The sequence below is a fragment of the Octopus sinensis genome, linkage group LG19, assembly GCF_006345805.1.
Source record: "Octopus sinensis linkage group LG19, ASM634580v1, whole genome shotgun sequence".
NCBI classification, from domain to species: domain Eukaryota; kingdom Metazoa; phylum Mollusca; class Cephalopoda; order Octopoda; family Octopodidae; genus Octopus; species Octopus sinensis.
The window spans coordinates 8,177,440-8,193,329 of NC_043015.1; positions in this window are offsets into that span (position 1 = coordinate 8,177,440).

A 15,890-nucleotide genomic window follows, 5' to 3' on the forward strand; every position below is an offset into this window, starting at 1 on the left:
AAATATTATTGATAATGCCATATTGGTATTTTGTTTCCTTACGAGATTTGTGCATGAGGGCATCATCTACATACCTTGCGAATAATTAACAGATGTACCTCGTGTTATGTGCTCTACGTTTTATTTGTTCCATGTAAGGGGTAGCTATTAAACATCGGAATATTTAAATATATGTATTCGCGATGTGCATTTAAACGTATAGGTTATGGGTATATTTGGGTGAACTGGTCACAAAACACTTAGCATATATTTGGTGTTTGAGGACGAGATGTGAACTTATAGGGGTTGCCAGAAATGATATAATTGTTCATTAACCTGGTACAAGAGTGATAAGATAAAGTCTTCTTTAGGAAATGACTCTCTTTTGTATTTAGATGCATTGGACTTATAGTTATTGTGATTATTTCTGAAACGGTACTTGCTATTGGTTTCTGCAGTGGAGATATGGCTTATGGGATTAGATTTTGAAAGTACCAAAGTATCTTAGATAAAGAGCTCCTTTGGTTGCAACAACAGGCCCGAGAACTATTGAAGGCCTAATTGCACACTTCTGAAGAAGGTGTTGAATGTAGTAAAATTTCCTATCTCTCGTCGTGAAATGTTCTCCTACACGAATCTTGTGCATTTACAAATATTTGGCTAATTTCTATTGATATTCTCTAAATCTATATATTTCATGCTGTGTTGTTAATTTCGTTATAAGCATTAGTGACAATTACGCTGAATTCTCATCGTTTGTCTGCAGGTAAATATATATTAAAACTTAGAAACACTTATTAACTTTCAGGTTCTGTAAGTTAGGAAACTGAGAATTAGAAAGATTAGATAATGACATGGCATATTGCTGTAATGGCTAGCATTTTAATGTCTGCTTTCGTTTTCGTTGGTGGAGCTTGATGATAGAAGACATTCCAGTTTATTGTCAGCTTCGTTTTGAGCGAATATTTTATTCTTTAAGTTGTTCTGAAAGAAAAAAAAAAGTTACGGAGATGTACTCGCATAGCAAGTAATTTGATCTGAGATCGTGTGCTGAAACGAAAACAATTGCAGCGTGGAAGGTGTTTATAAGCCATTTAAGAAACACACAAAAGCCGTTCGATTCACTTCAACATTCCGTGCAGCACGGACTTTTTCAGTGAACAGGTCGCGGATTTTAGCGACGAAAATATTTTGACAAATTAAACTTAAATGTTGAAGTGAATCGAACGGCTTTTGTGTGTTTCTTAAATGGCTTATAAACACCTTCCACGCTGCAATTGTTAAAAAATAAAAGATTCTGCATTAAAGATAAGCTGGTCGTTAAGTAGCTAATATGGCTAATATGAAATTTGGACCTAGATTCATATTTAATCTCATGAGGAAACGGCTTCCGTCAGATCTGTGACAAATGGGTAACAAATGCAGCCGTTTATCTGCTACACGTTTGGTGCAGTTTAGTCGTAAACTTAGTGTAACATTCTCAGTACAACATTCTATGAATATAAGAGCATTTAACATTGACTTAATATGAAATTCAGTACATTGAACTGAGTAAGATTACTGTTGATATATTCTCATGGATGAAACTGAATATAGAATCAAACTTTAATTTATTTATTTATCTATGTATTTATCAAGTAGGTCCATGAGTTGTCAGAATCGTTAGAACTCCAATCAAAATGCTAAGAGATATTTCGTCCGTCTTTTCGTTCTGGGTTCAAATTCCGCCATGGTCAGCTTTGCCATTCATCCTTTAGTGGTCGGTAAAATAAGCACCAATCGGATAATGGTGCTGATGTATTCGATTTAGCCATCCCACAGAAATAGCTGACCATGTGTCAAAATGTGAGACCAGTATTTTGGCCATGTCAGGCAGTGAGCTGGCAGAATCGTTAGCACGCCGGGTAAAATGCTTAACGGCATTTCGTCCGTCATTGTGTTCTGAGTTCAAATTCCACCAAGGTTGATTTTGCCTTTCAGTTTTCGAGGGTGAAAAAAAATAAGTACCAACTGAGTTCTCGGGTCGATGTAATCGACTTAAACGCTACCACAAAATTGCTGGCCTTGTGCCAAAATTTGAAGCCAATATTTGGGGAAGTTTCTCCCTAATCGATTGGTTGGAATGCTATGCTACATTTCGTCATTTCCTACCACGGACCATACAAGTGAATTTAACGGATATTAGTGAATAGGTTTTCTTTATTTTTCTTTTTTCTCTTTTTTATTGTCATTGAAGGAGACTAATATTTAGATAAATGTTGTTTGTAATGTATATCACATTTATATTAAATGTGTTTTTTATACACATGTTATTACTTGCTAATATTATTACAATTGCACACATATTTATATAGCCTCGTAGATTTATTTGCCGAAGTAACGTGGGTGTATTTTCGAAAAGCACTTGTATATTTATATAATGCAACACTGTATGCGATACATAATATATCTACACACACACACACACACACATACATATATATATATATATATATATATACAGACATAGAGAGAAAGGTGGGATATAAAGAGACGCGTAGATACATAGATAGAAGGAGAGAGAGAGAGAGAATTAAAGTGCACCAACAGATAAGTGTTAAATGTCGCTGACAAGAAAAGTGTTAGAATGCTAGAATATTCTTAATTGGTCTACCTAAAACTGGCCACTAATATTACAGGTTTTATGGGCAATTTCTTTATGAATAGTTAAAGAGGGTACAAAACTGCGGTTGATGACGCCATACACAGCTAAAATGTATATACAAGCGCACCTTGTGTCTGAGAACATATTTGGTAGACATAATAATTACATTCGTCTTCAAACACAATTTCCGCTATTAAATCTAAAACATTTTATGTATATATATATATATACACTCACATATATGTTGGTGTGTACGGTATGCATATATGTATGTGTGCGTGTGTGTGTGTGTTTCTGTGTGTATAACTAATAAGAGCAAACATAGAGCGAAAGCGATGTAGAAGAATTAGACATCATAATCATATAAAGATAACTGCATAGAAGCCACATTTTATCTGCAATAATTGAAGTAAATTAATATATTGATGTTTATATTGGCACCATCTTTCTACTGCTGAACACCTTTAGTGTTGGGTACAGATCGTAATCAAATTGTCATTGCAGTAACATTCATTTTGTAATTCTTGTCATGTTCTCGTTCAATGTACTTAAAACTACAGCCCTTTCGCACTCATAAGACTATAATAATATAGAGTTTTATATTATTGATTTATTACGTTTTCACGTAGATAAGGTGAATGGAAATATTTGTCCACCTCAAAGCCAATTAATATGCACTACTGATTTATCTCATATTTGGACGCACACACACACACACAGACACACACACACACACACACACACACACACCACACACACACACACACGCACACAAACACAAACATGCACGCACAACTTTCTCCAGTCTCTACCCTTTATTCTATGCGTTAATATTAACTTCATTTCTCGTTTCGTTAATATAATTTTCCGTCTGTATATTTACAAATGCTTATCATTAATATTACTTCACAAGTTCTTTGCTTGCAGTATATGTCCTCTGCTTGCTGTGTATAAATCCTATACGTAAGCATAGATTATTTGAAACACGGGATGCAATTATTTCATAAGAAACGATGAAATAAAATTAGCTTCATCTATTATATTATAATACCTTAAAACAGGAAACAAATCATTGTTTTCCATTTTATGAGTCAAAATCACAAGCAGAAAAATATACGCATATATTTCGCTATACACACTTAGATATTTCGCGAAATACACACACTGCTACAAGAATATAGAAAAAAATTCTTAAATTAATCAATAAATTCTTGACATCTTTAAAAGATTTAACGTAGCTAAATGCCTATAATTCCGTTAGAATACCGTATCCGTTCCCTTTCAATAAAGATTTCTCAATGAAGTCACCGAACGAAAGTGGTATAATATTTAATATTTCCAAGTATATCGGAAAAAGAGCAGGAAACTAAGCTACCATGAAGTCTACTGTTGACTTGCTGTTATTACTCTCCTCTTATATACTGTTATACACTGTTACTATATATATATAGATATATAGGGATTTCTCTTTGTCTCTTTCTCTCACTCTCTCTCTTTCTTTCTGTCTCTTTCTATACACATATACACATATATAATTATAAAATTAAATATATAATTTTATACACACACATACATACACATAAATACATACATACATACTTACATACATACATACATACATATATATATATATATATATATATATATATATATATATATATATATATATATATAATATATATATATATATATATATTATATATATATATATATATATATATATATTACAGAGTATAGCTCCAAACTCACAGGGAAAAATTCGATTAGGTATTAAATCAAATTTCTCAGTATAAATATAAAATATGAATTAGAGATAAAACCACTATTATGCAACTCAAACAGTCATAGACATAAACTATGTCTATCACTGTTTGAGTTGCATAATAGTGGTTTTATATGTAATTCATATTTCATATATATATATATATATATATATATATATATATATATATATATATATATATTTTGCAAAAAAGAAAATAGAGAGGATACAAAAATGACACACATCAGTCGGTAGACTTTATTCTAAAACATAAGCAAGTATTATAAGAATACATATACATGCAAAAACTGTGTTACTAGTAGAAAGACAGTGTGTTACTATATGTAACTCACGTCTTTTTGCCCTGTTGTCTACATCTCTTACCAACTACTCTTGTTCTTCTTTTTCCTGTATTTCATTCTACATTGATTTCCATCACATCTCTCATATATAATCAATTTTATCCTCCCTCAGCAAGTGATCCTTTCAACTCATTCCATTTTTGTTCATAGCAACACTCACTCGCTCTATTCCTATCATTCTTGCACCCCATTGCCTGTCTTTTACACATATTCTTTGCATGTGTATGTATTCTTATAATACTTTCTCATATTTTACAATAATTAGAGATAATAGAATGTGTACCGGCTGATGTAGGCCCTTTTTGCATCCCCTTCATTTTCTTTTTTGCCGTATAAATTAAGGGTAAACCACCGTTTACCCTCGCCTATATATGACACTCGATTGCTAAATTGCCACGCAATAACTAGTACGTGGGTATTAATAATTTGGTATACTGCCAGCAGTATATTGGATAGGTAAAATCCAGTTGGTTGGGTTCCCAACGCCTAACTGTCACGTAAATATATTATATATATATATATAAAGATTGTTGTAAAGGAACACGAGTTGATATGTATGGAAAAAAGTCAAGGTAGAAAATATTAAGATAATTTTATAAAAAACAATCCAGTACCGGTTCCAGTGATTGAGACTTTTTCAACTGTAAGTATGGAAAACAATTACATTTCGGAAAAATTAATAGAAAAGTTTTTAGAAGAATATGTGCATAGTATTCAAATACAAAGGGTATTGTCCTTGTTTTTGCCTTCTCTCTCTCTCTTGTTTAATCTTGTGGGTTCGAGGTCGTTATGTTTAAGATATATATATATATATATATATATATATATATATATATATATATATATATATATGTATGTATGTGTGTGTACGAAGGAGTTACATACAATTTCTCATTTACAAGGCATTAGGTATTGGTTAACTTGGGATATAGTAGAGGGCGTTTGCTCAAGGCTCTACCCCGTGGCGCTAGGCCCCTGACTACTTTTGGAAAGCAAGCTTCTTAACCACAAAATTATGGTGTATCTATAAGGAAATTATCAAGATACAAACCTCTATATGAGATGAGAGCAGTAACTATACGGAGAAGTAATTGTTACCGCCACTTCAGCATGGTTGGAGTGAACTACTGCGATCTCTAGCGGACGACTATCCACCACCGAGGATCAATACAAGGCGCTGGAAACCGTACGGTCTGGTGTTCCCGTGGCTGAAAAATCCCCCTGCTTGCAATTGATATCGGATGCAAATCGGTTCGAATAACTAGGTGTAGGAGGTGTTCTCCTGTGGTTAAAATAGTAATAACGTATTTTCCTACGGAATAGCCATGTTTAACTGGCGATAAACATTAACATACGTAAACGCTTGTGTGTGTATGTGTATGTATATTTAGTGATTATGTATCCTCGAACAAAATCCTCTCGTATGAAGATTTCTGATGAATATTGAGAAAAATGAAGCAGCAGGTAATTTGCATTGTTAAATCAATGCTTCCTAAATGTGGAAGAAATAATAAATGTAACGTTAAAACACAAATATAATGAATGCAAATTAGAAGACGTGATTTTAATTAACAATCAATGTGTTGGCGAGCTAAAACACCGGTTGACTCTGATAAAAACATCGGACATTTTTAGGAGTAACATCAATGATTTATCTGAGAAATAACCCCGGTACAATATCACATTTGCTGTTTTCGTGTTTTTTCTTTTATTAAACGTTCAAGTAATCTGATTGTTAGATTACAGTAATATTATCACTACGCTTGAAAGCTTATTGATCCAATAGAGATAAGAATTATTCTCTTAAATTTCGTTCCTAAGCATCTTTATTTTTGAAGTACCATGCTTGCAGTGTTTCAGAAACAACGTAAATGTCTTCGATTTTACAACCACGATGCTTTGGAAAGCTTGTACAAGAGTGTGAGAGAAATTAAAGAAACGTTTTATATTCAATATCAATTCTCAATGCTAAGTGATGGGCAAAGCGCGTATCTTAGTAGATAGGGTTTTCGGCTCACAATCGTAAGTTCGTGAGTTCGGTTCCCTGCGACGAATTGTCTTTGAGCGAAACACATTATTTTACGTTGTTCCAGTCCATCCATTCAGCTGGCAAAAATTAGTAGTAACTCTATTTCAAAGGGCCAGTTTTGTCATACGCTGTGAGGCACTGAATCTCCCTGAGAAATACGTTAAATGTACACGTGTCTGTGGAATGCTCAGCCACTTGCACGTAAATTTTATGAGCACGATGTTCCGTTGATCGTTCCAGCTGGAACCATAGTCGTCGTAACCGACGGAGTACTCCTATGTAAACATACATACATACACACACACACACACACACACACACACACAAACACACACACACATATATATATATATATATATTTAAGTTAACTGGCTTACATATTCTTAACTCACATTTTTATTTAAACTTAAATAGTCAATCTACTAAATATCGATGATTATAAGTTTTAATTTTCCTATCTTTTTTCCTAACTATATTATCTCCCCTACATTGTTAATCTAAGTGTTACTGCATCTATTAAACATCTGAACGATTTTTTAATAGTTATAGCCACAGCAAGTATTTACTATCTTAATTAGTTGTAATAATTACAACTAATTTCCTACTTTTTAATTTACACCTCATATTTAATACACATAAACGAATGTTTTGGAGGTCATTTATTCTTACATATGATATTGGTATAACTTATTAATATGTGGTTATGTGTATTATTGGAAGGATTAGGTTAAATGAAATTTATTTTAATTTTTTATGTTTATTGTTCCTACACTAAAACAACTCCATTATATGTAGCTCTTTAAGCATTTCTACTCCTAACTCTTGTTCTCGTTGTTTTCTAGTAGCTTCCTATAAACTACATTCATTAGTTTAATTTCATTCTCATGAATATATTTTTTAAATACACATCATACTTAATATTGCTTATAACTGTCAAGTCATATCCTAATTCAAATATATCTATGCTCTTCCACTGGACATTTCAATATAACTTTCCTTAATATAATGAAGAAATTAAAAAAAAAAAACATAAAGACAATTATAATCTAGCACTTAAGAAAACAGGATAAATAATATGAAATTAAGTATAATAAAACAAAAGCATCAATATTAATAGTGACAAAATGTATCTTGATATGAACAACGTAGACAATATTAGTGAACCTAAACCAACCGGTGATTTGTACACCCCGACAAACAAACAGAAACTCTCAATAATGGTCATCAACACAAAATTAGCAATAGACAGAAAATCCACAACCACAATAAATGTAGTAACAAACATAATCAGTAGGAGCGCCATAACCAAAACTTTACTAAAAGAAAAAAAAATAATATTAACTTTAGCAATTCACGAATCACTAACTACTTTAATAATAATCTAAATAAACCCAAGAATACTGACAACAAACATCAAACACATTTAATTATAGATGAAAAATAAAATCTACGGAGATTCACTTGCATAGCGAGTGACTTGATCTGAGATCGTGTGCTGGAACGAAAATGATTGCAGCGTGGAAGGTGTTTATAAGGCATTTAAGAAACACACAAAAACCGTTAGATTCACACCAACATTAAAATTTAATTTGTCAAAATATATCTTCGTCGCTTTGAGACCGCGACCTGTTCACTGACAAAACTTCGAAGTTTTGTCAATAAATATAAAAAATGAAAATAAATCTCATTTCATCTAATCCTTCCAAAAATACACATAACCACATATTGATAAGTGACACTAATATCATATGTAAGAATAGATGACCTCCAAAACATAATCTATAACAAAGAAAACAATAACACTGCTTGGATCATAATAACTATTGCCAAAAATCTAAAATATAATTCTATGATATTCATTAGAAATATAATTAATAAAAACTTTAAAAATTCCAAATATGCAAAAATATTTAACATTTGTAGGCGTAGGAGTGGTTGTGTGGTAAGCAACTTGCTTACCAGTCACAGGGTTCCCGGTTCAGTCACACTGCGTGGCACCTTCGGCAAGTGTGTTCTATTATAATCTCGGGACGACCAAACCCTTATGAGTGGATTTGGAAGACGGAAACTGAAAGAAGCCCGTCGTATATATGTATATATGTATGTGTATATCTGTATGTATATATATATATATATATATATATATATATATATATATATATATATATATATATACACATACATATATGCATATATACGACGGGCTTCTTTCAGTTTCCGTCTACCAAATATATATATATATATATATATATAAGTGTGTGTGTATGTTTGTGTGTCTGTTTGTCCCTCCAACATCGCTCCACAACCGATGTTGGTGTATTTTCTTCCCTGTAACTTAACGGTTCGGCAAAAGAGACCGATAGAATAAGTACTAGGTTTCCAAAGAATAAGATTTGGGGTCGATTTGCTCGACTATAAAGGTGGTGCTCCAGCATGGCCACAGTCAAATGAATGAAACAAGTAAAAGACTAACAAAATCAACTAGATTTGGGAATTTCACTCTCTACAAACACTTTCAGGATAAACTCCTAACAATATAAAACTGGACCTATTCTATAATATGAAAAAAAATAGCTTCATCCAATATACCAGGCAATTCCACTAAATCTATAACTAACAACTAGCATTATGATAATAAGCAAAATTCCATTATCCCTAATATATATAGATATAACAACATAGTCCCACCTAATAATTTAAATTTTAATTCCAGAGACCCTAATACTTGTGAAGCAGATGGAAATTGTAAAATGAAAGAAGTAGTATACCAAGTAAAGATTTATTTCATTAGCATAAAATGTACCTAATAACCAGCCCTACTTACGTATTCCAATTAATAATGTTTAATGTTACTTGCTAATGTACCTGACATTTAATTATATCTTACAGCTGATATATACAAACGCATAAATACTTCTTGGTGTCCAACTTGACTACAACAACTTGCGCATTTCTAGATATCGATCTTCTTTGTCATTGTGTGTGTATATACATCTTATTCTTATTATCATTATTACTATCGTGTGCTTTTAACCATATGTTATCACTGATATGTATTTTTAATATCAACGTGTGCACATATACGCATGTCCTCCTCCACACACACATATACATTTGACTGTAGAGCACCGCCTTTAGTCGAGCACCTCGACCCCAGAACTTTGCAAGCCTAGTACTTGTTCTGTCGGTCTCTTTTGCCGAACCAGCATCCGTTGCCAAGCGATGTTGGGGGTACAAACACAGACACACAAACAAAACACACACATACATACATACATACACACACACACACACACACACACACACACACACACACACATACACACACACATATATATATATATATATACATATATATATATATATATATATATATATATATATATATATATATATACGACGGGTTTTTTCAGTTTCCACCTACCGAATCTACTCACAGCGTTTTGGTCGGCCCGAGGCTATAGTAGAAGACACCTGCCCATGATGCTATGTAGTGGGACTGAACCCGAAACCACGCGGTTCGTAAGCAAGCAACGTACCACACACCAACTCCTAGGCCTATATTTATATTTTTATATAGTAATTTTTTAATGTGTATGTAATTATAATTATATCTATATCCGTTAGGCTTTTCTCTCTCTCTTTGCACCGGTATGAGTATACTTATTTGTTTATGCACGGTGTTCTTTCTTTCATGTACACCCTGAAATAAAACTACTTGAAAAACAGCTTGAACTCAGCAAAACAGTCCCAACAGAAAACTTGAACTCTACAAAAAGACTACATAATTTCTTCAATAACCAAGGACTATCTATCACTATTGAAAAAGATAAAAACTTGACTTTTGTCTGTACATTCATAACTATTTGGCTGCTAACCTGTATAACAATGAATTGGTTTTGTTTCCTGTCCCACAGAACAATATGAGGGCTTTTATATCAGCACCGAATTGATATTTTTGATGGGGTGCTCCACAGTATTCATTATTTCTAAAGGGGTGAATACCAGTTTCTTCTGACATACCTTTAATATATAAGACAGGATAGTTTTTCTGTGAATAGCATTGTAAATAAATTTTACATTTATATCATGCCTCTGGTGCCGGTAGTAACTCGTAAACATTTCTGAGTAACTGATGATGGAGATGTGTGTGATATCTCCCACACTGGCATAGCAGAGCCGACAATTTTTATCACGATGTGGAGATTTGGTGGAATCATTTGTCAATGTTATCGGGTATTTGGTAGGCATCTTCTGTTCCAAGATATCGAATATATATCTTTGTAAGTTGGATGCAAAGTATCTATCACAGTTCCAGAAAATTCTACTCTTCCTTTCAATGCTTTTGTTGCCATTTAGTATCCATAATGTGTGTGTGTGTGCGTGTGTGTGTACGTGTTTGTGTGTGTGTGTATGTGTGTATTTGTGTATACATATATATCTATGGATTTGTAAATAATAAATTTGGCTTCGCAATTTACAACCGAAGGTCAGAATTCACAAAAATTACTAACGGAACTAGTTAGCACCAGCATTGCTGAAAGCAAGAATGAAAATAACCGTTTACCAAGAGAAAGCACTTATCCTAAGACTGACAGTGATTTCGCATTTTATTAATGCTCGTCATTTGCTCTCACCTGGCTGCCTAGGGTTACGCTAGTCTATAAGAATACGCAGACTGGGCTGTGTGTTGTGCTCTTGGGCAAGACACTTTATTTCGCGTTAATCCAGTTCACTCAGCTATGTCACTAGTAACAAGCTGTATTGGCCTTTGATTTTCTCTTAGATAAGATCAATGGCGTGGAGAATGGAGACTAGTATGCGTGGGCGACTGCTGGTCTTCCATAAACAATTTTGTCTGGATTTGTGCATCGGAGGGTAACTTCCTAGATGCAATCCCATGGTCATTCAGGACCAATGGAGATCTTTACACTTCCCTTTACTCATATATATATATATATATATATATATATATATATATAGAGAGAGAGAGAGAGAGAGAGAGAGATATAAATAGATGGATAGATAGATAGATAGATAGATAGATAGATAGATAGATAGATAGATAGATAGATAGATAGATAGATAGATAGATAGATAGATGAATAGATAGATATCTAATTCTAGACTGAGTTTGTTCTAGATAATAAGTCTAGCTAACCTGCAAAAGTTTCCCCAAGAGAAGAATGAGCTAATATAATGGAGAAATTGAAACCAGAATATAATCACATTAATGTGGTGCACACATGAGATAATATTCAGTATAAGATGAAGAAAATATAGATAAATAAAACACGGATCTAGAAATCATTACTGTTATAGTTTTAGTAGATTTCATTCATAAAATAACCTAATGGATATGCAGTAATATTGTTCCTAATAGAACATCCACTTGGTGAAATCACTTTCTAATGTAGAATATTCTAAGACGGTTTCGCTAAGCAAAATTATATATTGCTCCGAAACCATTTAATAGATTAAATAACTTTGCAAACATCGAGATATTTAATCCATTAGATCAAATCAAATGTATTGTATGTCGGCTACATGATTCATCCCAACGGAAAATCTGAAATCAGCGTCTACCATGATATAATTAAAATTCAGACAAGTCACGAACAGCAAACGTAGGTTAACTAACAAATATGAAAGTTCATAGTAGAGTTCCATATGTTTAAATGGCGTGAGGAATCTAAAGTTTCGGAGACTTGCTCTTTGTAAGCTAATGTAGATAATGAATGTGGTTATGTCGTTTTGAGGAGTTGGGACAGAGATGTAGTTGGAGAGAAAGGAAGATGTGAGCTTGATACACAATGTGAAAGAGGGAGAAAGAGAGGAAGTAAGAGAGAGGGGGAGGGGAGAGATAGATAGAAAGATAGATAGATAGACAGAGAGAGGGGGAGAGAGTTAGGTTCAGGAGTTTCAGGAATTTGTGATGAGCGATGAAATACGAGGAGAAAAGTCAGCATTAATGACGGTAGTTACAAATCCTAAGCCTTCAAAAAATTGAAAAGGGTAAAGTTAGCCTTTAAGAAAGATGAAATAAAGGAGAGAAACATCAGATAGTCTGAATTGCAGGAAATAGGAGTAGCAGATAAAATATAACGATTTGAATATTAAAGCAGCAAAAAAGGGGTTAGCTGGCAGGATCGTTAGCATGCCGGCCGAAATGCTTAGGCACTTTTCGTCAATCTTTACGTTCTGAGTTCAAATTCAGCCGATGTTGACCTTGCTTTTCCCCATTTCGGGGTTGATAAAATAATTACCAGTTGAACACTTGTTTCGAAGTAATCGACTTACCCTCTCTCCCGAAATTGCTGGCCTAGTGCTAAAATTCGAAATCGGTATTCAGGCAGCAATAGAATCCTAATAATTTAGAATGGTCTGTAAATTTGAAGAGATGAAGCATTATAATTCTATGTGCCGCCAATATATATATGCATATTGGCGGCACATAGAATTATAAGAAGAATTATTAGAATTATAAGAATTATTACTCTATAAGAAGAGTAAATATGACGGCTAATATACATCAAACTACCTACGCTTATTACCACAACTACCGAATATTTCTGTAGCAAAATTCGTATTCTTAACCGTGCAATATATAAACATATTATTCTAAAAGAAATGTCTATTACATATGCTATAGAACTCTGTTGTATGTTCAGTTATTTCGGAAACACATGAGGTACTCGGTGGTTGTCTTAGTTACTGCTGGTGAGCACTCGTTGAGTATATCTATAAATGTAGGTCTACAGTCGTTAGCATCTCGTATTTCTGTCAATCTCAGAGCAAATAAATGGATGTTATCCAATATTTTTATTACTTCTCGGAAGTTACATTCTTACATACTAAATATATAGCAATATATTCTAATAAGACACGGTGATACAGCTGAAAAGGAACCCTTGCTGTTTTATATAATTAATGTGCATGGAACGTTCAAACCATGGGATAATATTAAAGTATTTTCTCGTGTATACAAAGGAATTTGAAATTTATGAAAACATTGAAAATATTAAAATTTCTTTTCATGAATCTGCTTTAATTCTTGATCGTTTTCAGTTTGTGTATATATATATATGTTTGTGATTGCGTGTATCTGTGTGTGAGATATGTATGTGTGTGTTTTTCCAAAGTTTGTTTTTTCATAAGTGAACCATATGTATAATTTCACTTCCTCGGAGCTTCCAAACTGAAGTGTAAATTAACTTGGAAAATAATGTACAAATATAGAAAAGATCACTTCACGTTGGAAGTGTTTGATGCACAAACACTTAGCGCACTGCAACTGATAGCAGAAACGATTGTGACCTAATGAAGTACATTGCATAATTTCGTGTTCTTCTATTTATTGAATTAAACAAACACACATACATACACACACACAGACACTCACAGACACACACAAACCAGGACAGGCAGAGGGATTAAGTCGATCACATTGACACCAGTGCGACCTGATACTTTATTTATCGACCCCGAAAGGCTAAGTCGATCTCGGCGGAATTTGAACTCAGAACCTAACGACAGACGAAATACCTATTTCTTTACTACTCACAAGGGGCTAGACACAGAGAAAACAAACAAGGACAAACAAACGGATTAAGTCGATTATATCGACCCCAATGCGTAACTAGTACCTATTTAATCGACCCCGAAAGGATGAAAGGCAAGGTTGACCTCGGCGGAATTTGAACTCAAAACATAACCTCAGACGAAATACCGCTAAGAATTTCTTCCGGCGTGCTAACTTTTCTATCAGCTCGCCGTCTTCATAAGGTTTATGTATATGTATATATGCATGTGTGTGTCAATGTATCTGTGTATGCGTACTTTTTCTTTGCGCTTCTAATTCTTTATATGTTTTAGTGGTTGGACAGCGGTAAGTTTAGTCGCTGGCGTTGTATCTCAAACGTACCCTGAATTTATATTAAGACTTGTAATTATTCGACTGCCACACAAGCCAACTGAGTGTGCGATGTGAGGTGAACAAAAACAAACAGAGAATATCGCAGGCAAAACCCGTCACGACAACCACCACAGAGCATGTAAAAGCGTCAGTCGGACAGAAGCTTAAACAGGAGAATTGTCCAACGTATCGCATAGTGTGACTGAAACTGAAACCATATTGTTTCACAAAGAATTCATTAAAACCAACACCACGCCTGCCTGAACGTATAAAAATTGAATATAACTAATATACACATAATCATAGGCGCGTGTTTCTACGTACATACATGATTTCAGACAAAGAAATGCAGAAAGATTTCAGTACATGTAGTAGAAATTAAGCCATATTTATCCATATAGATAGATATTTCCAATAGAAGAAATGTATTAAATAAAGATCTATATTGATATACAATAAATGCAGAGACTGAGGAAGTCAAAGTTACTTAGCTTTACAGTAACAAATACGAAAATCAACTAATATTACATTTAAATATTAGTAATTATATACATGGAATGATAACTGCTCCTGAGGTTCAGACGTATGCTTACATACAAGTTTCCATCAAGTATACTATTAAGAATGGATTTCCAATATTTAGAATATATTGATTAGGAATAAAAACAAAATTCAATCGAAGGAAAATGTTTGTTCAAATTTCTGAACATTAATAATGAGACATATCAGAAGTTGAAGCGTATGGAGTTTGGGAGGAGGAAATATACATAAACTAAAGTGATATTTGTTAAATGCAGACAACATATACGAACCCGCAAGCACACACATATAGACACCATTATATATAACCATTTGCATATTAATACATATATATATACATGTATGTGTGCGCTTGTACGTGTGTTTGCGTGGAGTGTGTGTCTGAGTGTGTGAGTATCTGTATACGGACACACGCAAGTATATTCAGACATAGCTACATGTATATATATATATGTGTGTGTGTGTGTGTTCATGTGTGCGGTGTGTTCATGTTTGTCTGTATGCGAGCGTGTCTGTGTCTATGTGTGTGTGTGTGTGTATGTGTTTCTGTGTGTCTGTTAGTGCGTATGCTAGATTTCCTTTTATTTGTATATGTATATATATATATGCATAGGTCTCTGTACCAACTCTCACAATAAATAAATGTAAAATACCGAAAT